The following is a 25,895-nucleotide window of genomic DNA, read 5'->3' as shown; positions in this document are numbered from 1 at the left end:
CTGGTCTTTTTTTGCTAAGGTTTTGTTTCCAAATGGGCCTTAAGTGTTGGCTTCAGGCTTGCTAATGTAGCGCCACAAACCACACACTGCAGCTTAACTTGTCAGCAACTGCGATCCATGTGAACCCAAAATGCAAAAAAGACATATTTCTGTGTTTTTGCATTTCTCGTGTCCGTTTCCACCTCTCCTTCTGCTTTTTGTTTGAGATTCCTACCATCTTTGGGCACTAGGAAACAGTTCTATATGTTATTTCTGCATTTTAAAGCCTGAACACAAAAAAAGACTGGATTTTTTCCCGGCCGTTTTTGTATTGACTTTAGAGTGCGGAATTCCCATACTGCCCCCCTCCTTCCCCACCCGCTCATTAACTCGTCAATCGGGGGGGTCCCCTGAACACCCAATTTCCCTCCCCCAACACACGCATCTTACCCACATGCACACACAGAGTCCACAACACACCTCTTCCTTAACGACTCTGCTGGGTCTCACAGCGCCCGTCAGCCCCTGCACGCACTCATGTGTGACAGGGCTTTGGCAAGTATGATCGTTCTGAGCGGTCACAGAGCCGTCTTTCGATATCAACACCCCCCCCACCCATTCGGTACAGTGAAAAAGATATTTTCACTTAGTACCAATGATCCATCTAAAAATGGAGCCTGACTCTTAAAACATTGCAAAGCCCCCACGTTAATTTATGTCATGTTATTTTTTTTAAAACCACTTAAAGTTTTCAAAAATTAAAAATGCTTCAAAAGATTTAAATTTGACAAACACCACATAAGATTTAAAACGAACCACGTGAAAAGGCTTGGGGGAAAAAAACAAACTCAGCAGAAATGGGTCACAAATGCTGCTTGGATTTAAAAAAACTCCACATTGATACAAGTTTCAGAAGACTCCCTGTTCAGATCGTGAAGTTCTAGCTTGATTATTTTGTTGAAGTGTGGTCCGGGACTAGGCCACAGGACGGTGAAAACCACACCTGGATGCACATTGCACAGGGCCGATATAAACCTTCAGCATTTCTACTCAACCAATATTACAAAGGGAGAAGAAATCCTTACTTGCCTATGTGACTGGGTCAAGTGCTCCAGTGGATTTGGTTTGCTGGGACACAGGTGGTTAGGTTGACTCACCGACGCTTGGAGCGATGCTGCTGCAATCAAAACAGTCAAGGATACATGGGTCTACCTGAGACTTCAAAAAATGAGCATGGGTTAAAACCAGCTCTTGGGTGTTAGTCATCAATCAGATAGTAAGCAGGACGTTATGGTGGGAAACCAGGAGAGAGTACACAGTGCACTGTAAATGCAACTCTCACATGAGACGTGAACATTCAGTACCGCCCCAAACTGGACATGAGAAAGGAACAGCCTCAAAAATAGGTTTCAAATCCCCGATTGTGACTCCTACTATACCTTTAAAATTACCCCACGATCACCCACAGCAAAATAGTCGTTTTAAAAAAGACATTCCTACCGTCTGAAAGTCCTAATAGAGATGTCAGGATTTTTTATGGTGCCATTGTTGCTGGGGACTTTGCTGTCTAAGATGGGATGATTAAGCCAATTTGTGATCCTCCAATTGAAAAAGTACAATAAAAAAAATATATATTATAAACGTACCAGATTGACCGTACCAATATGTGCGCACTACACTCTGCCAGTCGGCACACATCCTACCCCGCACACAAAAGGGACCTAGGGTGCAGGGTCCAACCGGGAAATCTCCAAGGTTCTGTATAGGCCAGTCCACCCCAGCTGGTAGAGAGAGCAGTCAAGAGCACATACCTGAAAACGTGACTCATACACAGTCAGAGACAAAAAAAATAATAGTGTGAGCGAGAGAAAGACCATCAGCTTGTTATAGGTTACCCTTAACAGTTGGGAAGTCCAGCCTGCTGGCATTAAAATCATTCATGTGCATATTTTACATAGAATATGACGCAGTAGTTCTTAACTCACCAAGCCAACTTTCGGAAACATCAAGTAATAGCCATGTAGCTTATACTGCAGTTAGGTGACAGCACTGATGTAGCAGCAGACTGCCACCGTTGCCATGTTAGACACGAGGGCCCCTGGCTTCTCTGCAACATATGGTGCCACATGAATTCCACTTTAAATCACTTCTATGGCAGCTGTGAAACCAACGTACTGTTGGTAATGCAGTGATTTCAGTATATCATGGGATGCTTGCTCTATAGTAGATGGCTCCAGGGGGGCTCAGCAGGTTGACAAAACCATTGCTGAGACTGTGTTTACGGTTGAATTTAGCCAGAACAATAAAAACAAAAAATAATATGCAAAACTATACTTTTTGCAATTACTTATAATAAAAAGGAAATACTATAAAATGTGTTTGGCCAAGGGATGGGTTGGGGTATTTCTGCCTCCGTTTGGCACCCATGAACCCCGTTTAATTTCCTAATAACTGCTGTCAGCACAATGGAAGCATTTATTTGTAAACATAACATCTTTATGAATATAACCTGTGATAAAACACAAAGCAAGGGGCACACAAATTGTATTGGTGTAGTGCTCAGGAAAAAAAAAAAAAAAAACATCTGAAAGAAAACTAGCGAACGCAGGTTTCTGCAGCGTCTTTGAGTTTGGAAATTACTTTTTTCCTTTGAATGTGTAAAACGCACATTTGAACAATAATGTGTCCAGCATGTAGAACGCCTACTTTCATCAGTGACCCCCCCTCCCCGCCACGGTGATGTTCATGGCCCATTGATTTCCATGGTGTCCCTTTCAGGGCCGAAAAAACAAACGGGATGAGCAAACAGACCCAGGAAATACACAAGTGACAGCTGCGGAAAGGAGCACTGCTTAGATCAGGTCACCAAGCTCCCAGCTTCCCTCTGCAAAGCTGGGAGCTTGATAAAGCCTGGTCATGGATGAGGCAGGCCGGGTCCCGAGATCCGGCCAGAGATCTGATGCCGGATCTCAGACCCGGCCAGCGCTGTCCCATGGACCAGAGGGGTGATCTGCTGTGGGGGAGCTGGATATCATACAACACTAGCAATGCGTGCTTCTGTCGCCACTCATCTCTTCTTCCCCCATGGCCAAGCAAGGTGGGGGCACAGAGGGAGACGGGCGCAGGGGGAACCAGCATTGCAGTGATCCAGCCCCCCTGCTCATCTTTCCCCACACGTTAGTTTTTGTGGGTCCAAAGGCCTGAAACGCTTGCTTCCCGGCACTTCCTCCAACTGTGGTGTGGTGGTCTGAGCCGAGAAGCGGCATCCCTTACCAGGCAATAAGACGCTGGCGTCACCAGCAGGTAGCAACAACGGAGCATGGACACAGGATCCAAATTCAGGAAAGTGCACATCCAGGCTGCATTTATTTCCCGCGCCCTCATCATGTTGCACTGACTGAGCATGTATTTTCTCTTTTCTCACTGTCCTGAATCACATGCCCCACAGATTGAAGACCTCTGCCTACAGTATGGCTATTTTTTAGGGCTAAATACTCATTGTTATCTTGCTGGCAAGACTATATAGGAGTTTGCATTTTCACTGTATACTAGCAAAGCAACATGCAGGCACCTAGTCAGTGAGACAACACAGGTAAATCAAGCAAGTCGCAGGGAAATGAAGGAAGTCGGCCTTATACAGAAAGAAAGAAATATGGGGGTGGGAGGGTCAAGAAAGACATCTTGTGGTACAGACTCTGGCTGGTACAGCTCAACGCACTGCCTGGCAGCACTAAGCGGTAAAGTCAAGCAATCTCCCTGCAATGTTCAGAACCCCTCACCTCGTGAAGGCATTAAAGTTACAGAAATCATACCAAGGGAACTCCATCCCATCGTAGTGAGCTCATTGCTGTTTTAACAGTGAAAGCTGTGTTGTGCAGCGCTGGTCATTGGGCCAGCACTCGTCGGATCGAGATTGCGGGTTCCGGCCAGAGTCAGCCGCCGCAAACCCCAAACCCATGCTCTGCGATGGGTTACATTGGAAAAAAAAGAAAGCGCTCGCGGCGGCATGGAGTAGGGGGCGGAGTAGCTCATTGCCGCCATGAGCGCTCTGATGGCTCACCCCCCCCTATGTGTACACAGCAGGACTTTGATACAGGTCACAGCTGCAGGAAAAGCAACCCAACTTCCTCTGGTGACCTTGTGCAGGGTGCACAGGGTCACCAGAGGAAGTTACAGTCCTCAGCCACGACCCAGTTGCATAGAAAAAAAAAGAAACAGGTAGCCGTCAAACATTGCATGAATAAATAAATACCCATATTATCATTGAAACTATCCCACACGATGCAGCCACCCAACTGCTTTCAGAGGGGAGCTGCAGGAGCTGTGCTGGGTGTGGTGCAAGTAAAAGAAAACGTTGCTTATGGCAGACAGAAATCAGCAGGTTTTAAGAATGAGGTTGCAGGACAATCCCTCGGTTTAAACCAGGATTTCCCCAAAGATTATCTGTTCTTTCACCATTAGCTAGAGTAATTGCTTTTCTTAATGATTCTTTAACAGTCTGCTTAAAATGTATGAGCTCAGGTCACAGTGTAGAATACTGCTTGGGAAACTTTTTAGGTGATATCACTTGTAGACCTCGCGACCTAGTTTTTTGCACATTTTCACTGTCGCATTGGTGTGTTCAAAGAAAACAGACTTTGAGTTCCCCTACTGAGTTAGTCAAAAAGTGCAGAAAAACACTTTGAGCACACCTCATTACTGCACCCAAAAAAAATTATGATGCTTAAGCCAAACACTCTTAGTGGTTAAAGTAGTGTTGAGGGTTATTGGTGGCCCTTTCGTGGTTAACACGTCTTTCAGCGTACTGCCTTTCTCAAACCAGGGCTGTTTCCTGTGGTGTCATTCTCAAATGTTGCGATGGTGACAAAACATTTTGGATATTACTGGGGTCAATCCCAACTGCAAAGATTCAACTTCTCGCGTCGGTGTAGAATGACCGCGGGTTCTCTGTTGGCTGGTGTTTAAAGTCAACATTTGAGAATGACACCACAGGAAACAGCTACTGTTACGGTTTGCTCCCTTGTACAGGTCGGACTGGGCCATAATATTGTCTCGGGCACCAATGAAAAAGTGCCCATAGTTGTAAATGGCAATTCATTCCTTTTCTGACTATGTTTGAATAGTACTCAAAGGAGAGTTTTTTTTTTTTTTACAAAATGGGCTGCAAATTGTGCATTTTAAAGAATATTTACTCAGCAACACTGGTCAAAACTATTATTCGCATAGTGGAGTAACTCATCACCAGGGAAGTGGAATTGATATTAAAGGGCTGATTCATGGACTTACGTGCACCAAAAAACGGCCTTTGTGCGCCATTCTGCCCGCAAATCCCTGTTTCACAAATGGGGATTTGCAAGCAGAATGGAGCACAAAGCCCATTTTTGGGCGCACATAATTCCATGAATCAGTCCCATAGTTTGGAAAGGAAGCAGCATGAAAGAAATTGTGCCGTTTTAAACTATTATTTAGGACATTTCCTTTGATCTGAGGTCAACTGCCACCGCCGCCCCCCAAACCCCGCCTCTTTGGCCACCGCCCTTCAACTCCGCCCCCACCCTGGCCTTTGTGGGACCCCCCAACAAATGTTTTCAATTTCCAACACTGGACAAGAGTGAAGATGGCGGTACAACCCGACTTGCTGCTGGCAGCCGAATCTGCCCTGAAATTCTCTCGGCGTGTGCAGCACGGCCATGAAGCACTTCTGTTTGGGGGTGGGTGGAGCCGGGGATGGGGATACCAGCCAAGAAGACACACAAAGATCCACTGTTGGTGCAACTAAAATCAAAATAGGAAAAACAAACCCATCAGTGTTTTGTTCTCCCCCAGTTCCCCCTACCTTGCCATGCTATGAAACACCTGTGTATGAGCGCAATATAATTAAAAATATCATTATCATGATTAAATATACCTGGCACTTCTCCGAGATGAATAATTATAAATGCACAATAAAAAATAAATACCTTCCCGTGCAAGGCGGGGAGCGCTCCTTCCTCTGTAATCCTCTTCCTAGGCACATAGACGCCCCACGTGAAAACGTCAAAACAACGTAACAGATACCTGTCATTAACCCATAAAGGCATTTCAGAAAATATCGGCAAACTTTTAAACAAACACACAATGCTATCGGGTCTCGTAGGAACTTTAAATGTACGATTGATAAAGAAAGCAATACAAGGCATCCATTTAGCCTTCTCTTCCACACATTGCAGAGGGGTAAATGAAAAATCCCCTCCCCAGGGAATGCCAAATGCACCCCCGCCCCCCTGCAGGAGAAATAAATAACTGAACAGTTATGTTAGAAATTCGTACCCAAACGCGTCTGTCTGCATAAGACACATATTCCCATCTGCTGCCCATACCAAATCCTCCAACCCCCTCCGTCCCCCTCCATCGGGGAGGATAACTGTTCACTGGTGCAGTGGAAGTCCCATTGGGAAAGGAGCAACGCACAGTGCCTGTCCCCACTCCATAAAACACAAGTTGCACATCTGCATGAGAAAACACCAAAACTAACTGAATCCACCTGTACTTTAAGTAAATCTCAACCAATGCACACCACAAACACCCAAAATACACAATAGCCCTTCCCCAATATTGCCTCCCCCCTGTGATGCATGTGACAAACCCCCAAAATACACAATAGCCCTTCCCCAATATTGCCTCCCCCCTGTGATGGACGTGACAAACCCCCAAAATACACAATAGCCCTTCCCCAATACTGCCTCCCCCCTGTGATGCACATTACAAACCCCCAAAATACACAATACCCCTTCCCCAATATTGCCTCCCCCGTGATGCACGTGACAAACCCCCAAAATACACAATAGCCCTTCCCCAATACTGCCTTCCTCTGTGATGCACGTGACGTATCCCGAAAAATACACTGAAATAACGAGAAAAAAAGGAATCCGCCTGTATTTTCACTAAATCCCACCCGATGCACATTATAAACCACCAAAACACACAGAAATACTCCATTCCCAATATTGCCGCTCTGCATTAAAGTGACAATCAGCAAAAGTAAACGTTAAGACTTAGCAAAAACCAAATAGCAATCAAACGATACAACATGTGTTTTGCAAAGGAGGAATCGCTCTCTCGCGACGCCTTGCCTTCCAGCTCGTGCAAAAATGATGATGACATGCAGGCTGAAGCCCACGTGATGCAGAGCAGCCCACGTAATGAAGCGGACGTTGAAACCCACGTGATGCCGAGCAGCCCACGTGATGAAGCGGACATTGAAACCCACGTGATGCAGAGCAGCCCACGTGATGAAGCGGACGTTGAAACTCACGTGATGCAGAGCAGCTCACGTGATGAAGTGGAGGCGGAGTGTTGTTATTGTCAGTTTCTCGAATGGGAACTAGACACTACCCTTTACAAAACGCGCATGTCCAGTTTTCAGGCAGCATCAGGTGAGTGCATGCCATCCAGATCTTGCAGTGAATTTTATATGCATTTCTTTTAGCACCCATCAACTGTTCTCCCCCCTTTGTTGTTATATTTTTAAGAGGAGCCCTTTTGCAACCTCTAGGAATGCACGTTGAAGCTGTAATTCCTTGTATTGTATTTATTACTTGTTGAAATTAAATATTGTAAGTACGTTATTTTCTAAACATCTGGTTTTGAAATTACACAGGGCAGCCTGTTGTTGGCATATGTTGACTTGATGATTGCCCCAGGCCGCCCCTCACTTCACACATGCACCTGTATAATGAATACGCGGACACATCTGCTTTGCTTAGGGTCCCGGCGGCGAATGACGCCTTCCAGTGCCTCTTTATTATAACTCGCATGCGCGAGCCGGAACGAGGCTTGTGCATAAACATTTAATACGCACCGTAACAGCATAGACACAGTAGCTGCTCCGAAGCTCATTTATGGTACGGTTCAGGTTCTGCAATGCTCGCAGACGCAGTAACTGCTGTGCAGCGACTACACAGACCGTGATCTTGGTGTAAGTTTTGCTGCCAGTTTTTTTGGTGTTACTTTGAATGTTTTAGCTGGTGCTAATTGGTCAATGGCCTTGGTGATCCAATTGTTCAGTGTGTCTTCTGTTGTATCTATGCTTGTCTCGGTGGGATCTCTTTCACCTAGGTTGTCGTGGTGGGTTGATAGCATGGCGGTCTCGTCCGCTAGTTTTGTTGCAAAGTTGGGGTTGTAAGAAGATGGTCTGTAGATCAGTAGGAATACTTTGTTGGAATGGTCGTTGAGTTCTATCTTGATTAGGAGTGATTCATAGTCTTCCGTGTTGGTTGTGATGATTCTAGGTGCTCAGGCGTGTTTTTTTGTGTATAATTGCGATTCCACCTCCTCTTCGGTTTTCTCTTTTGGCGTGCATTAATTTATAATTGTCGGATATTGCTTCGTTTACGATGGCTTTATAGTTGTCTGATAGCCAGGTTTGTGTAAGGAAGAGCACGTCTGTGCCTCCTTAGCTTAGGAGGTCATTGGTTTCTGTTGAGTGTTTTGCCATGGATCTAATGTTGAGGAGGTTGCAGTGTAGTGCTGGATTTCCCTTTTGTGTTGTTAGTATTGCTTGTTCTGACCGGTGTGTTGTTGGTTGGGTTTCCGTTCCAGGTGGGTTTTGAGGTTGGGGTTGGTTTTGGGGTTGGTTCGTTTCCGGGTGGTAAATAGGTTAGCTACCCCTCTGTTGTTCCAGCCTTGGTGATATAGGGAGTGTAGAGTGAGTGTGATGGTTTCCAATTTGTTCCTTGTTCTGTTTGGGGTATTGTCCATGGTGGAGCCCGGGTTGGGATGGTTTTATTAGTTGTCATCCGTTTGGTGTCCTGGTTGGGTCTGTATTCGTGAAGCGTGTTGGCTGTCAGTTCGTTGTTGCTGTGCTGTTTTTGTTTACCACGTTGTCGTATGTGAACAGGGAGCGAGCATTGTAGTCTGTCTTTGCTCTGTTATTTGTATGTCTCCTTGGGCCATCTCATATGCTTGTCGAGTTTTTTGGGGTTGTGGGATCATGTTGGTCCGTGCCTTCACAAGTGGTTTGGGATTTCTTATTATTTCTGTTGTCTTTTCTGGCTTCTTTGTCTTTCTTGTGGCGAGGCATGATGCGTGGGCTGTGTTCCTTAGTGGGCGTCCTCTTTCGATTGGTGTTTTTCATGGTCTTTTGCGTTTAGTCTTTGCTGTTTGTGGTTTATTGTTGCTTGTATTTGGTAGGTTGTGGGTAGTTGATGGGACTTTGTGGTTCCGTTTGTTTATTGCTTCTTTCTTTTTTGGATCCTTTTCTTTAGATTTTTTTTATCCTGCAGCTACTTTTCTTTATGGTTGTTGATTATTGGATTTTGCGCAAAGCAAACATGAATATTGTGTGAAAGAGTGCATGTGAATACTGGCATATATTGGTGCAGTCATGTTAGGGAGAATTCTAATTTCTGTGCTAATTCCCTTCAACCTTAGAGACCCCCAGCTCTTTTGCTGGACTGTAGGACTTTTAGATTTTACCCCTGGAGTGAGTGAGACCCTTTTCACACTGCATTATGTGTTTTCACTGTTTTGGGAGTCTGACAAACTCCATATGCATTTACTTTTTGTATGGTGACACACATCAACTTCAGGGCAGTGTCACTGAGAAATCCTTTAGATTTCTCATACGGTTTAAAATACCCTTTCTTGTGTGAACTACTGTTCCCAAGAATAGTAAAGTGAAAATGACTTTACTTACATTACATTTTTCTCTTTGTGGGTCCAGCACACACCATCTTATGTGGAGTGCTGGGGGGGTTACCTAGTAGCCCCTTATCCTACATTCTCATGTAACATTTGTATGCTGCCCTCCCTACTTTTAAATGACTAGTGGCAGTGGTTTAATTTTTCCTACCATTGTGCTTTTCTACCGCAGGCTGAATCCTCAACTGCAGTATAGCACCCAGGGGTGACCATTTTATCAAAACGGCCCCTGTCTTCTTTTTTTGCCATTTTCTGTTTGTGAGGTCTTTCTTGGGTTGTACTCTGTGCGTCAAACAGATTGAAGCCCTTTGTTTGTCTTGCCTTTGGCGCACTTCAGCCCTGAGTCCCTCCTCTGGCTCCAGTGTGTCTGGAAGGACAGGATGTGAGAGAGGGTCCCAAAACTCCCCTGTCCTTTGTCTCTAGGAATGCCTGAATGCAACCAGTCCTGAATGGCTGGCTGGCTGTCCTTTCAGGACAGCGACCCTGATGTGATTGACAGCATAGGCTGTGCATGAATGGGAGAAACCTGCTTAAAAGACAAGGGTTTTGGGACTAGAGTCAGAGTCAACAACTGGGAGAAACACCTGACGAAGAAACCGTGAACAAAGCTTGCTGCATCATCCTGGACCTTTGAATTGCCTGGTGAAGCCCTGCTGCTATGCTGAAACTCCCTTTTCAGACAGAGAAGCTCTGGAATGGACTTCTCGTCTTGGGTTAGTGGGACCAACTAACCCAGAGACTAACTCCACTGCACCATCTTCCCTGTCTAGCTGTACTTCTTCATTGCTGCAAGAACCAAGTGCCAGGGGTCAAGTAATCCATAGTCGAGTGAAACGTCTGAAATCCGGCTAGAAGCTGCATTAGTCTCCCAAGGACCCTCCAGCAGCAGGACGACCAGAGCTAGAGTCCCCTCACCAGACCCAAGAAGTGAAGGAAGCCCAACCGTTACCAGAGATCCGCAACAGTGCTGTTTACTAAGCGCTGAAACCGCAAAGTGCCTCTGAACCAAAAAGAGCCCATAGCCGCCAATGACCTCTGAAGTACCACCACAGGAGCCCTACAGATGTCCTCCCTCTTGTCCCCACGACTAAGGCTCAGGAACACAGGGTCTGCAACGCTGTAGCAGGACAGAAGCCAGCCGGACCACTCTTCTTCAAACCAGAGGTACTGTTTAGACTTGGGGTACTTGCCTCACTGTCTTGTAGCCTTGCTTTTCTCTGTTGGGAAATGCAGTGGCTTACTTTTCGTTGATTCCAACTCTGTTTTCACAGCTTGTGACCCTACAAGTGATTTTCTAACAAACTGTCTAAAGTTGTGAAAGACTTTTGATTCTAAGCAGTGCCTCAGCACCATAGACTGTTTAAATTGACTTTGGCTGTCCCGACTCTTCTAGCCCACGGACTTTGATATGGTTTGTCCCTCATAGGTGGTAACTTGTTTTAGACTGTTACTGCTGGGAAAGGCCTGTCTAGATTTCATTGGGAGATTTAGTTGTCCTCGCATATACTGAGAACCTGTTTAACCTTTTTCCTTCATAAACCTTTCCTTTCTGCAACCTTAGAATCTGCAAATTATAACTAGTGTGATATATAAATGCCGTTACTGTCCTTGTGATTGAAGTCACCCCACGGTGTAGAAATTGTGTATGAAGCATATCAAAAGATTATCCACTAACTTGCTCTGATTTTGAAAAGTAATAAAGTATATTTACATTGTTCCATGAATTGCCTTTCTAAAGAACGCTTATTTAAAAAAATGACGTTAATTAAATAACTATTTATAACTGAAACCTTGAGTGTAAGTGTTATTGGTTACTTGTATTTACAGATTTCATTTGTACATCTCTGTAGCTCACAGTTATCCCTCTTGAGATAGGCCTGGCTGCTCAGTCACACTGCCAACCTGTGTAGTTCAGACCTATACCAAAAGGTGGGCTTACCTAATACCAAGCAGATAAGTGTTGTGCAGTCTCACACAGTGGGACAACACCAATTCTTACCTAACAAGTCAGCATGGACATGTTTTAATTGTGAGGGTGCTGGGTTCCTGCTTTTGACTGGGATGGCAAAGGATTCTCACCCAGGGGGTGCATGCTATGTTTAGGCCTCTGGCTTCCACTTTGGCCCAACATAGTCTCGAGCTTTACACTTGCCACTAAGCAAAAGCAGATTGACAATCTGTATTCGTCCGCATATCATCCTACAAACTCTGAGGTTCTGAAACTAATCAGTAAGTCATCCCCAAATCATCAAGTACAAACATGTTTCATGGCAATGCTCTTGAAGTAATCAGCAGGTCATCCCAGAATCATCCCCAAATCATCAGGGACAAACGTGCAATCTCGAAGTGATCAGTAGGTCATCCTAAAAGCATCAGGAACAAAGAGTTTTCTAAAATGGGGATAATGTTAGCATATTCATTAAGTCATCCTAAGCTCATCCCCAAATCATCATCCACCATTCTGAGATATTTGCTGATGACTTTAACAGCATGATGACGTCTGATGATGTGGGAATGCCTTCTAGTGTAGTTCGATGATCATCAGATGACCCCAGGATGGTCTCTAAAGTCATCCTTTTAGACCAGGGGTGAGAAAGCAGTGTGGGCTAGAGGACAGGGGCTGCAGGATGGTTATGTATGGTTTAACTTGTTTTATTGTTTATCAGCACGCCCCCATATTGCTGCAAGTCACCTCGCATGGCCACTCATAGTAGGGTAGATCTGCCACATGATGTGGAATTAGTGGGGTGGGTCGTCTTAGTGTTTGGGCTGGGGCTGGCGGTTTTCGCTTTTATTCTGGATTACTGTCACCAAAAGCATTGCTACCTGTACAGAGAATTTTGAACTTAATTCTTGTCTCAGCTGGGTTCCAGGTCGAATCCCCCTAGTGAAGAAATAACCTCTGCATTTATGTCTGCTTTTTTTTTTAAGCGGCTCCCCTAGATCAGCTGGTTTGTCTTCTCTTTCTTCCCATTGTGTGACATTCTGTGGGTTAGTCCGTAGCACAGCAATGGCACATTCTGGGGGGCAGCAGGCAATGCTGCACACTTGTTACTGTGTGCCTGACTATGACCCAGGTTTGAGTGACAGTATAGGGAGCCAATCGCTGGCATGTTTTTTTCAGTTCAGCCTGACGTAGCCTCTGCCAAGAGGGTTAACGAGCATATGTTTCCTTTCAGAGGGGACGTGGCTTGGTAGTTCTGGCGGGACTGCTCCGATTGCCCCCTGGACTGATGTGCATATGGCTCATCCACTTCTGCAGAGACACAGACGGCTTGTCCTGTCCTTTGTGTGAGAAATTGCATGAAGGTATGCTACAAACACTGGGGAAACCTGGGGTTAATCCCAGTGCAGAGGGAATTATCACACGGAGCCAGAGAATGTTATAAACATTCTTTATTCCCTGTTACGGCAACTGCCTGAGCGCGGGATACTCTAACGTGGATGCACGTACAGCGCTCATCCCCATTTGCTGGCGCCGCTTGTGGTGGAACTCAGACGCTCCTTTAACTGTGTCCTTGCCAGGACACATCCCCCCTTTTTAGGCAAACAAAAAGTTGCTCAGTTTTTAAGCATCTCTTCAATGAGACTTACAGGCCTTCGAATACACCTTGTGGACATGGTCCAACGTTCTTCCTGCTGGTCTCTTGGCTCGTCTTCTCCCTCTCTCATCGACCCTTCATGTGTCGCAGCAGCTCCTTCCTCCCCATGACCTTCTAGACCTTCTTCATTGTATAGTTTGAAGTGAGAGATGTTCCGATTAACCACTCCTCGGGACCAAGCAGTAATCATTGTTCTGTTGACATGCAATATCGTCAGGTGTTCTCGATCGAATTTTGAATCTGTCTTTCTATCTTGTCATCTGCACACGAGCACTCGGTAACCTATTTGAAGGTCAGAGCTTTCTGCTCGCCGTCTGTTGTCAGCATACTCCATCTCTTGTTTCCTGCGGGCATCTACATCTTTCGTCTGCTTCACATAATCGCTCGCTTCTTCCACAACATGAGGCAGTCTGGTTCTTGTTTTCCGCCCAAACAGTAGTTCTGAGGGACATTTCCCTGTTGTGCCATGCAGCGAGTTTCTATAATGCCTGAGCATGTTGTGCACAGACTGATTGAGCGACATTTGTCTTAGTTCGTTTTGCTGGATAACTCTTTTCAATCTGCCCATGAATCACTCCACCATGCCATTGGCCTGTGGCCATAGCAGAGTGATTCTTCTGTGATGGATACCCATGTACTGCATGAACTTTGGAAACTCCAGACTGCTGATGGGTGGGCCATTATCCGACTTTAGGACTTCTGGAATACCCCACGCAGAGAAAAGGTTGTCCAGTAGTGGTATGACGATGCTGGCAGTCGTAGACGATATAATGCACAAGAGGAAACAGAGAAAACTCATTCATAATGACCAGCCAATACTTATTTTCCTCAAAGGGGCCGAAAAAGTCGATTGCGAGGTGGGTCCGCGTCTGTTCAGGCATTTCTGACATCACCAAGGGCTCCATTCTATTTGGTCTGGAGGTGCTCTGGCATAGGTGGCATATATTGATGGTGCGCTCTACCGTTTGATCCAGTCCCGGGAACCACATGGTGTCTCTAATTTGTCATTTCGTGGCCACCATTCCACAGTGACCATTCACCAATATCAACAGTTCTTCTCTTACATTCTTGAATGCACGCATTTCCACAGCAAGATGGGTTTCTCATACTTCACTGGTGCTGTACGGATCTCTCCATCTCCCAGATCGGATTAGTTCTTGTGCTTTCATCGGTGCAATGTCACCCTTTGTGTGTCTTGGGTGTTTTCAGATCTGATTGCCCTGGGAGGGCCATGGCATGTGAGAAAACTATCGTATTCTTCCGCAAAGCTTTTGTCGGTGGAGTCGCCTGGAAGCAGGTGTCGCGACATGAAGTCTGCCGGGTTGTATTCCTTGCCTGGCTTGTGGACGATCGTGAAGTCAAGTCGTGTAATCTCAGGCTCCATCTTTCTATTCAGGGGGGCATCTTGCATCAGGAACTTCCATAGACGGTTACCAGAGTTTGATGATCTGTCACGATTGTGAATGGTTTGCCCGGAGAACCATTTGGAAGTGTTTGCAGGCCCAGATGACGGCAAGGCCTTCTTTTTCTGGTTGTGAGTATCTGGTTCCCACCTCGGAGAGGCTCTTGCTGGCGTAGGCTATGGCTGTCTGGGGGAGATTCCCGTCCCGGCTGATGCTGTGCCAGAATTGCTCCCAGCCCAACTGGGCTGGCAATGACAGTCCATTCTGTGCACAGACTCGGTTCAAAATAGGCCATGTGTTCCGCTGATGCAATGTCATTTCTGATCTGTGCAAACGCATCCACGGTGTTGTGACCATTGGAATGGTCTGCCTTGCTGAGTGAGCTCTCTGAGGGGCGCACTGGTAGTCGCAAAGTCTCTGAGATATTGCCCACTGTAGGTGGCAGTTCTCAGAAATGTGACTTCACTAACATCTTTAGGGGGTGAGATCGCTGAGATGGCAGCAAACCTGCTCGGATCTGGGCTCATGCCCTCTTATGAGAAGATGTGTCCATAGAACTTGAGATGCGACTTGTGGAAGACACATTTCTCGCTTTTGAGTGTCAGCTCGGCATCCATCAGTGCCGTGCAGACTTGGTGCAGGCGTGATCATGCTGTGCCAGCGTGGCCCCATATATCAAAATGTCATCGCTATAGTTGGAGCAGTTATTCACAAGGTGAATCACTCTCCTCCCCCTCTCATGAAATATCTCGGCAGCGAGTCTTATATCTGAAGAGTCCAATCGGCGTGGCAAATGTGGTGATATACCTGGATTGTTAATCTATCACAATGTGATGATAACCTTTGTTCAGATCAAGTTTTGAAAACACCTTTGATCCCTTTTGTAGGCTGATTATATCATCCTGGTGCATTCCGGGATGCCTCTCACGCCTGATTGCCTTATTCGTCTGCCGCATGTCGACACATAGCTTATTGGTGGATCCTCTCTTGGGAACAGCTACTATGGGAGACACCCATGGAGTGGGGCCATCAGCCGGTTTTATTATGCCGTCACTCAATGGGCATTGTATTTGTTCTTCCACCAGCGGTTGCAGGTGTAGTGGAAACCTCCTCGGATATTGAGCGACCAGTGGTTCTGATTTGTCGATGCTGAGCGTCACAGGACTTCCTTTCAAGCACCCAATGCCTTCGAATAGGTTTGGAAACAGTTGTCTGCCAGAGAACCTGGACTGCATATTGTATGCCACCGCTGCAATCTCCATCTCAATGGCCTTGGGGCGACAAAGTAGGTTGCTCCGGGAACCTCTCCTTGAGCATGTGAAACTCAGCTTGGGTACACTTCTCTTTGTATTGTAATGTTGCGGTGAACTTCACATGATTTTGTACAAGGCCTCTCGCTGCCCACTGGCAAACCTTCCGGTCAGAAGGATTTAGCTGTGCCCGAGTCATCTTTTTGCGGGATTCTGACACACACATAATGTTGGCGCTGGTGTCGATGAGGAATTTAACCTGATGATCTCCTACCAGTAGGATGAGGTCGCCTTCAGGAGGCGTTGTTAAGGCGTTCATCGTGTAGGTGTAATTTGGCTGAGTTTGCTCTCTGGGGCGTTAGAGATAAGGAGACCTTCCTGTTACTTGTCTCGCGTGGCATACAAGGTCTCGCCTCGCACTGGCGTCTCCCCATGGACCACTACTGCGTGCACTGAACTTTTGTTTTGACAGTGTAGAACTGTACCCCGGCGACAGTCCAGGCGGAGCGTTGCAGACGGCAGTCAGGTGGTTTTCGCCGGACGTGGTGCACGCACTTCCAAATGCAGTACATTCCTTCTTGATGGGGAAATGGAAGGCCACATCGATAAAATCTTCCAGATGACGCAGGTCCCCCTCTGCCGATGACAGATTTGCTCTTTCCCAGGCACTTTAGAGGTTTCAATCTGCGATGCTTGTGCGTCAACCCTGGATTCTGTCCTAACCATTTGCAATATGGTAGCTAACGGGACAGGTTTTCGGAGCAACTTTTTCCTAAATGATAATGACAAACATCCTCCTATGATTCTCAACCGAATAGCCTCTTTATTTGAGAACGTGTGAAACTTGCAGTGCGCCACCAATTTGCGAAGATTAGTTGTAAAGGCATCCATTGATTCACCCACCAGCTGGCACGTTGTGTTGAAAAGGTGTCTTTCATTGTCGATGTTACCTTCAGGGTCAAAATACGCACTCAGCGCTTTCTTGAGGCCTGGATAAGTCTCATCTTCCTCTGGCAGGAACGTGGGTATGAGGTCTTCTGCCTCATCTCCGACTACATTCACTAGCAGCCTTCTGGTGAATTTGTCACATGCAGGTCCTCGAGCTTGCTGATCATTCATATCGAACGGCCCAGGTCGGCGAAAAGCTGCTGTACCGCGCGCATCTTCTTCATTTAGCTCACCTTCTGACATTGTGTAAAGTGATGGTCCCTGTGACGGCCTCAAAATTCAGTTGTCAGGAAGTTTCATGCACTTGGGTTGCATTTACTGGAATCATATCCTTGTCGCCATTGTCCTGCCCTTCGTGTGAGAAATGGCATGAAGGTATGCTACAAACACTGGGGGAAACCGGGGGTTTATCCCTGTGCAGAGGGAACGATCACACAGAGCCAGAGAACGTTATAACCATTCTTAATTCTCTGCTCCGGCAGCTGCCTGAGTGTGGGATACTTTATTTTAATTTTATTTTAGTATTTATATAGCGCTCTGCAACCCATGGGCATAGAGGCGCTGGGAAGGATATGTATGCAGGCTTGCTTAAGGGTTACAAGATAGCGGCCCAGTACAATAAATAAGACAGTTACATCGATTACAGAGGGTTACATTTCGGGTGCAGTAGGCAGAGACAGCCATAAACTGGGCGCTGGGGGATGAGCTTAGGCAAAAAGCTCAGTCTTCAAGGCTTTACGGAAGGTTGTGTGTGATTCGATCATCCTGAGTTGGGAAGGGAGGGTGTTCCAGTGAGTTGCAGCCAAGGTAGTGAAACTAGAGCCACCAGCTCTAACTCTTCATGTATGAGGAACAATGAGGCGATTGGCATACGCCGGCCTAGACGGTCTGGAGGGTGTTTTTTTGGTAATCCTCTGAGCTAAGTATGTAGGTGCCAATCCATGGATGCATTTGTGTGCAATGGCCAGTGTTTTGAAGAGGATCCTTTCTTTGACGGGCAACCAATGGACCTGCCTTCTTACCCCAGAGAAATGCTCTCTGCGATCTGTACCAGTTGCGGCCCTCAAGGAGTTGTTCTGAGCAACTTGAAGTTTAGACAGGTTCTTTTGGGATGTGCCGGCATAGAGTATGTTACAGTTATCTAGCCTTGATCCTATAATGGCCCTTGCAATGGTGATGCAGTTGTCTTGAGACAAGAATGGCCTTACTCCATTGATTAGTTTGGAGTGGTATGCAGCTGAGGAAGCGACGGCATTCACCTGTCTGTCCATGGTCTTGCTAGGTTCCAGGTATACGCCTAGAGTCTTGATGGCTTTGGACACGGTAATGGGGATGTTATCTACGCGGATAACTGTGTCCTTCCCACAACACAACAGTGTTAAAAACAGGTGGTGTGGGTTGCAGAGATCAGTGGCAGAAGTTAAGATTGTTTTACAATCTTCCACCCATCCTGTTTTTTGTTATAGGTAATGGTCTACAAGCCTCTAGTCTGTGGAGCCAAAGGAATTTGGGGGTTTTAGGTGAGGGATGTTACAAACCCTGAAGACTGCACTAAGTTCTTGTAATCTTGCTCCATCGAAATATGGCTCTTAGCAGACTTGGGTGTTTTTTTGTCTATATTCATGATCGGGCCTGGTGGCTGAACCTTTGTCCCTGATTACCATGATTTTATTATCATGGAGTGCCTTCAGAGGTGCTTCTACCCGTAGAGCAGCAGTGGGTATGGGAGCCATTACCCTCGTGCCACTCATTTAAGTGCCCTACATGTGCTTTAGAGAAAAGGCTGGTAATGTTACATGTAGGCGCTATATCTGTGCACTTACTGGTGTGCCCCCTGATGCTCGTGAGCTTTAGAGTACTACTGGTTATGAGGAGGTGATAGTAGCTCTGCCGCTAGGAGTTCCCCACAAGTGATCCAAGGGGTGTTTGTTCATGTAGTGGCTATAACTACATACAAACTGCAGTACCTCACGGGTGCTCCTGAGTTGTAGAGTGGTGTTCTTACATGTAGACACTATTTTGACACCCATAATATTTGCTCCACAGGATCTCCAGAACTGGGAAACGGTGTGTGGCTGGTCAGATTCAGATGCTTAATTTCTCTGCCACCGGGTACTCCAGACACCCTAACACTCTTCTATCTGCTTCTTTCTGTAAAGTTATCAGCAACTTTTAAGCATAACTTCCCCCCAATAGGAGCATCTTGGCACTAGTATAGGTAAATCTGAGAAGCTCAATGAACATTTTACAAGAACGTTTTAGTTTAGCGATACGTTGTGTGTCTTTTCTGATGGTTAGGTGGGTCAGTACTGTTCTTGGTTCTGGAGTGGTAGCATCGAAACTGTGCTGGTACAAAAATAATAAATCTGCCTGTTGGAGGAGACTAATCTTACCATAGATGCATTTGTGAATTCCATCCATTACCTTAAAGACTAATGGCGTTCTCCTGTGGTGGAGGTGTACCGTGATTGATTAAGGAGCACTTTAGCTGCTGTCGGTTAAATGGCCTGCATTCTACTCATTGCATAGTTTGAGAGTCGTGAGTATTTTCTGTTGATATAGTCCGAATGGGCTACAACCAAACCTTGCACTGCTGTGATGCATTGTCTGCTGAGTGTTTGGTTTATTCTGTTCAGGAGAAAAGAGTGAAGACGACAGCCAGCTTGCAAGTAATGAATCCATTGTTTAGCATGCAAGCGAATTTTGGATTGTTGCTGCCTGACAAACGGATAAGAACAACATGTTTCATGGAAATCGTGCGAGAAGCAGCCATTTATTTCGATTCATAGCACTCTAATGGGATTGCGGCATGGATGCCATACTCACCAGTTGCATCAGCTGCATGAAATTACCAGCACCTCTTTTGAGTCCTATAACACATGCTCATTCCTTGCAGACGTTGCTGACCTCACGCGACCTCCGGTCCATCCATTTCCGTGTCTTTCTGAAGGCCACCCTAAGCATTGCTCTTGTACAAGTGTCAAGTCCTGACACAGACTGTCTTCCTTTCACTTAACTGGTTGATGAACCCATCCATGCGAATGAGCATAACTTGTCCATCTAGTCACCTGAAGATCTATGTACTCGCTGCTTATCAATTTTTGTCTAGTCTAGATGGTGAACACTTTTCTAATTCATACCCTCCACTCTTCCTTCTCTGCAGCAATTCAGGGCCCACTGCCTTCCAGCAGACCCCTCTGTAAATGGTGGTTCTCTCAGTAAAAATCATTTTGTCCCTTGGGTGCCACCTTCACCAGGTGTATGTACCTGTTGTCGGGTTTGTATAAGCTACAACAATAAGTGAGATTTGGGTAGCTCCATTAATGGCATAATCTAAGCTCCATTTGAACTCAGCACTCTGATTACTGTCCATCTCAGAGAAGAGTCTCCAATCTTGCTCGACCTTTGATAGGAAGGTCAAACAACAGGAGTGTTCTTAAGGAAATGTTAAGGTGAAGGGAGGTACAAAAGGTGGCGAATGATATACCGTTTTATTTCTGCCATTCGTCTGGAATTTAAACCTTTGTTCCTTCAGTAATCTAATTTCTCGCTATGCACACATTTTGATAACTCCTTTAATAGGATAACTGTTTCTGTCGAAAATCAATCAATAGTAATGACACCTATCCTATAGCTTCTTAATGGTTCACAATGGCATATGAAAAGCAAGGACTGACTAAACATCAAACTGAATCTTCACCTGTTTCGCAGGTTGCATTGTCTGACTGTATAATCGTTTATCAGAGTTGACGTTTTTTTCGAGACCATCATCGTTCAAACCACTTGGGAAATGGTCATCCCTCAGAGGGGATCTTCTCTTTCAAACATAGCCTACATCCATAAACTGTGCAGTTGCTCCAGAACTAATCCAAATTGGGACCAGAAAATCACTAAGTTGAAGTTCAGTTAGGAAATGCCCAGAAGCATGGTACTTTGCATCACACAAGTGTACTACAATCACATTCTGCACCAGCAAAAGGCCACTGTCGGGCCTCAACATATCATGGCATTGCTCCACAATGCGTCTTCTCAGTTTTCCTTCTTGCTACCATACAAGGATTTTTGCCGCTTTTGGCTTTTCTCCTCCTCCTAATAGAAGGCTCTTACGTTTCCAGATTGTGTTGGGTCTGTGCACTCACCCTGTTTCACGCAGGGACATGACTTCTTTATCAATAATGAGCATACACTGTTTTTTTTCCAGTGGACCAACCTTTCATGTAACCACTGTCCCGGCTGCAAGGCTGGTTCACTAATTGCCACAGAGGAGCACCTGCCGTAATCTGAGCCTCTTCTGACCATTTACATTCAGCTGTTTGACTCACAAAAGGGGCCACATAAAACTGGGTACCCCATTATCTTTGTGTGATAGTACACAAGCTTTTTAGAGGAACACGTTTTACAACCTGCAGAGTTAACAAAAATTGCCTGTCTTGTATAATGACATTTATTGATGTCATTATACAAGAGGATAGTGTCGAGAGGATAGCTCAGGGGCAACGTGCTCGCCCTGGAAGCAAGATGACACTGAGCAACACAGGTTCGATCCCCGTGTCCGCGCTTACAAACCTCCGGGTATAAGCGCGTTATAAGTAAACTATCATATCATATCGTGATGGGCCATGAACGAATTACACCACGAGACTTCAGTAATGTCATTAAAAAAAAAAAACAAATACTGAGATACTACACTACCGTAAATCTGTAGAAGTAAGTTTTGCCACAATGACTATATGATTAAAAGGCGTTGTGCAAGAGAAGTGTTTTACCTCTTATGCATAGTTATTTCAAATAACACGAGAAGAGTGCGGGGAAGGGGGGGGGCAGGCAAACCCACACATTGTTGCTCATCTGGGCATGTATTATGCTTGTGAGAGATCCTGTGATCTGTCTTGTCTCGGGAGGTAAAGAGAGTTGAAGTCGCTGATTCTATCCCGTCACACTTCAAGAAAGCAATACTGGCTTTCTAAATTGTCTATGGATTCTGACTGATTTGCTGGGCCTGTCGTCAACCAGAAGAGCAACAAGGCATAAAGGGGCCGAGAAGGTTCCATCTGTCCCTGCTTATCTTAGACCCTATCCCGCGCTGGTGTACCGCCTGTCTGACAGTGGATAGAAAAAGAAGAAAACATATTACTGATATTTCAACTCTTTTTATTTTAATTTTTTTATTTTTTTTCTGTCATTTGATGATACTTAATTGACTGATAGCCCAGGCATTGTACTGTTGGTAAGGACTTGTGGTATGATCAGGACAACTCAGCACGAAGCAAATACCTTGCTTCAAAATGTTAAAATAAAGGGTAAAGCTAATTCCCGAACAGTATTGAAAATTCACTTTATTGGCCACTACAGAGTGTGAATGAACCCCAATTAAAAAGTTTTGACTTAAAAACTAGAATCGTTATACTGTGAAGACTAAGCTGAGGGTGAGGGGAGACACTAACACTTCTTGGTCTCCCTGTGGCTATGGCGTGGTGTGCAGCAGGACCCTTCCTGCCGGATCCGTGTGTGTGTCAACCGGTTTCGGTGGTCCGAGTGATTGGTGCCACCTTCTTCAGGACTGTATTTGTAATTAGTTTGCAAGGTTTATCTGCTTCTGAGGTGTGGCTATACATTTATTGGTCTCTCATACTACATATGCAATATTCAGTTGTAACAATGGAACATTCTCACTTCGAACTGGTTAAGGAGACATTCAAACTGACCCTGTAAAGAAACCGAGGGTACACTATCAATACTAGTTGCACTAAACTAGCATTCAATCAGATTAAATCTTATGAAATATTTGTGCAACATTTGGAGCATACAGATATCTTACAAAAATACTCACAGGTCACAGTTGTGACTATAAGCATATCAGTTATGTTGAATCTGGCGAGTCACACACGTTGCTGTGTTGTGGGTCACCTAAAGAGGAAGCAATAGAATGCAGTTGGATTAAGTCATTGTTGATGTCAATGTGTGTACAACAAAATACACATTTAGCGTGGAGGACGTTTTTTATGCTAATTTCCTCATTGTTAGGTATTCATGATGGGTATTGTGGTCTTGCGGTGGCATCTAGTGCGACAACCCGTGGTTATGGTATCTTGGCATATATATGTATTATGTCCCAATTCTACGCACTGCATTCATCGTGGACGATGGGTATTAAATCTAGGATGGTCTGTTAGACACACATGTGGTCCAGCAACACCATAACTGGCAACTCCTGTTCAATGCATTAATCAAGTTGAATCGTGCCAGTCATATTAAGGATAGCCTGGCATTTCAGCTGTAGAGAACATGTTTATCTGCTTTGTGGATATGGTTGTGCTCTAGTCAAGAACACTCGACTGGCTGCTGCAGAGGCGATGGAGGGAACCCGAGCAAGGCTGGTTCTACCCATAGCTCAGTACCTTTCCACTAACTCTTCGCGTTCGCATCGCGGCTTTCCTATCCTGTGTCAGGAATACCTCATGAAGTGCAGGTAAAGGCATGTAAGTACATGATTGCTGTTGCGTGAAACCTCCGCGTCTCATGTCAGCTTATCTGTTTTCAGCAGATGCTTTGGTTTTCTTGCAAACCTATCACAATCCACGCGAGTTACCGCTGGATAGGGATCGAAAGTGCCTTCATGTTTTTTCCATATCCATGGATACCGGACATGCGCACTATGGCGTTTGTCTGGGCATGTACTCTGGGTAATGTTGTAGCCGGCCCACCATCTTGGATGGGGCTTACAAATCATGCATTAAGCACATATCCTGCTCTGTGTGGCAGGGGCGGCAACATTCAGTAGAGCCAATAATGAATCCTGGTTGACTACAGGCTAAGGCAACCAGTCTGAATCCATAGACCATTTAGAAAGCCAGTATTGTTTTCTAGAATTGTGACAGGATAGAATCAGCTACTTCAATTCTCTTTACCTCCCGAGACACCACAGATCACTGGATCCCTCACAAGCATTATATCTGCCCGGATGAGCAAAAAAGTGTGGGTTTGCCTGCCCACCCACCCTCTTTTCGTGTTACTAAATGGTGCTTGGGCATAGCCTGTATAAATCCATGCTAACCAACCCATACCCTTCGTGTTTTTTTCCATAGTTGTTTCAATACACAACACCTTTCCTCGTTTTTCGGTACTTGAATACATGTCAAGATGTGGTCAAAATCAGTATTTGACATTTTTGGTTCCCGGAAGAACCCTTCACCAAACAAAACCTGTGGACAAGTGTCTGTAAGCGTTTATGTGCATACATCTTTAACCAGGAGAGAAAATGCAAAGTTGCAATGATCGGATGCAATTCCCCTGGAAAATGGAGTTTCTACAGATGGAAAACATTTCTGGTGCTGTAGAGGTCACATCTGGACTCCCAACTTGAAACATTCTCTCCCACAGCATACCTGTGTTTGAGTGGGAGCCATCAGTGGGCCGTGCCCGTTTGCCACTCAAGATCTTGTCTATGTGTGGCCAGATCTCCACTCTCTCTCTCTCTCTCTCTCTCTCTCTCCCCAGGCTGCCGTAGCTAAGCCCAAGCAAGATGGTCTCCACTGGATGGAGCAGCTTCATTCATCCTCTCCAGGAAGGGTTTTAGCCATCTTAACCCTCAGGCTGGCCGCTTTTCAACTGGTACCATTTTCACATGGGTAACGTAGCATTTGTGTCTGTGGTGCGGAGGCCGGTGCTGTTGGTTGTTACAAAGTTTGCCTGCTCAAAGTCTAGTTTTGTATTGTCTCTTCCTGCAAAATAATAGATTGCAATTTTGTCTTTCACACTGTGTGATCTGTTCAGTAACCTGGCCTTGCCAATATGGAATGGGAACCCCTCTCAGTCTGGAGTTGGAGGCCTACTTAGGTGTAAACCAGACCCATTCCTACCCCTCAGTGGGTTGGTGGTAGTTCAGAGGCCCCAAATCCTGTCCCCACCCAAGTGCCAATCTTTACATGTGCAGTACCCACTCGCATCACCTTATACCTGTTAACAAAAGTGCTGGTGCTTTGTGTTCCTCTCACTGTGCTCTGGTTCTTGTCAGCAGAGCTTGTGAATTGCCAGAGACTTTTTTTTCATTTCCATTGCCAGGAGGCAGCCTGGAGGCAGTGCTTAAAATCCCCATTACACGCAAAGCGCACAATGTGCCCTGTGTGTTCCGTGTTCCCGTGGACACTGTTGCTTGGCGGTGCTGAGGAGCAGCTGACTTGCATCATTTTCGGATTCAAAGCAAGTTTAACATTTCAGTTGACCCTATCATCATAAGAAGGTACACCTTTTTCTTCCTGGGCTGTTAATCTCCCCATCAATATGCGTGGTTTACATAGTCAGAAACGTTTAGGATCGACCTCTGACTTGACAGGATTGCTCGACGATTCTAAGATAGTTCCTCCTTCTATATAAACCGATGCTCAGGAGCAGCTGTCTGCCCCTGTAAATTTGGAACAAACCCTGGCACCCACGGCCAAATCAATCTCCACCAAATGACTCTGGTGGTCCATTTTCTTCGGAATCTCTAGGGAAATTTGGTGCACAGAAATTCAATGAAGGATCTTGCTCTCTTACCCACATTGACCCAGAAGATCTGCGGGATTGCGTAGATTCCAACCCAATATCTGATGTCTCAATTTTAGCACCTGTAATTTCCTCAGAATTGGCAAAAAGGGTCTCCCTTTCTTTAAGGGTTTCTACACAGCCTCAACAAGGACATCTTTCCTGCCCTAATCTCAATTTAGAGTAGGTTCAGCTGTACAGATCTGCTTGAACTTTTACACCAGTTCCCTTTCATCAGGATGCTGAATCCCCTTTGCGTTCCCTTAGCTCTATAAACCGCGCTGATGTGCAGAAGTTTTTTGACCAGCCGGGTCCTGACTTTTCAAACTGTTCTTCTCCTATGTCCCAAAAGGCTTCCATACATCATCAGGATCAGCACACTTCATAATTTTCTCAAGCTCATGTTCCCCAGGACATACCTGCTATTTATGCCCTTTCTTTCCGGGTGTGGTCTCAGTTCCTGGACTCCATGGTCATGATGTAACACTGTTTGAAATGCAGGAGGTTCA

The 25,895-nt window shown here is 45.6% G+C and overlaps 1 protein-coding gene across 3 annotated transcripts in view; it reads left to right on the top strand.

The window, feature by feature from the left end:
• Positions 1-7,279: 7,279 nt before the first annotated feature.
• Positions 7,280-25,895, top strand: part of GPATCH2L (G-patch domain containing 2 like) — a 281,236-nt gene continuing 262,620 nt past the window's right edge. For all 3 annotated transcript variants that reach the window (XM_069638026.1, XM_069638027.1, XM_069638028.1), the window contains exon 1: positions 7,280-7,394. The gene's annotated coding sequence lies outside the window, so the exon portion shown is untranslated. The remainder of the gene's footprint in view (positions 7,395-25,895) is intronic.

The sequence above is a fragment of the Ambystoma mexicanum genome, chromosome 14 (genome assembly GCF_040938575.1).
Source record: "Ambystoma mexicanum isolate Mex_15411 chromosome 14, UKY_AmexF1_1, whole genome shotgun sequence".
Lineage (NCBI taxonomy): Eukaryota > Metazoa > Chordata > Amphibia > Caudata > Ambystomatidae > Ambystoma > Ambystoma mexicanum.
Note: the sequence above shows the minus strand (reverse complement) of the source record. Positions and strands in the feature narration are given on the sequence as shown.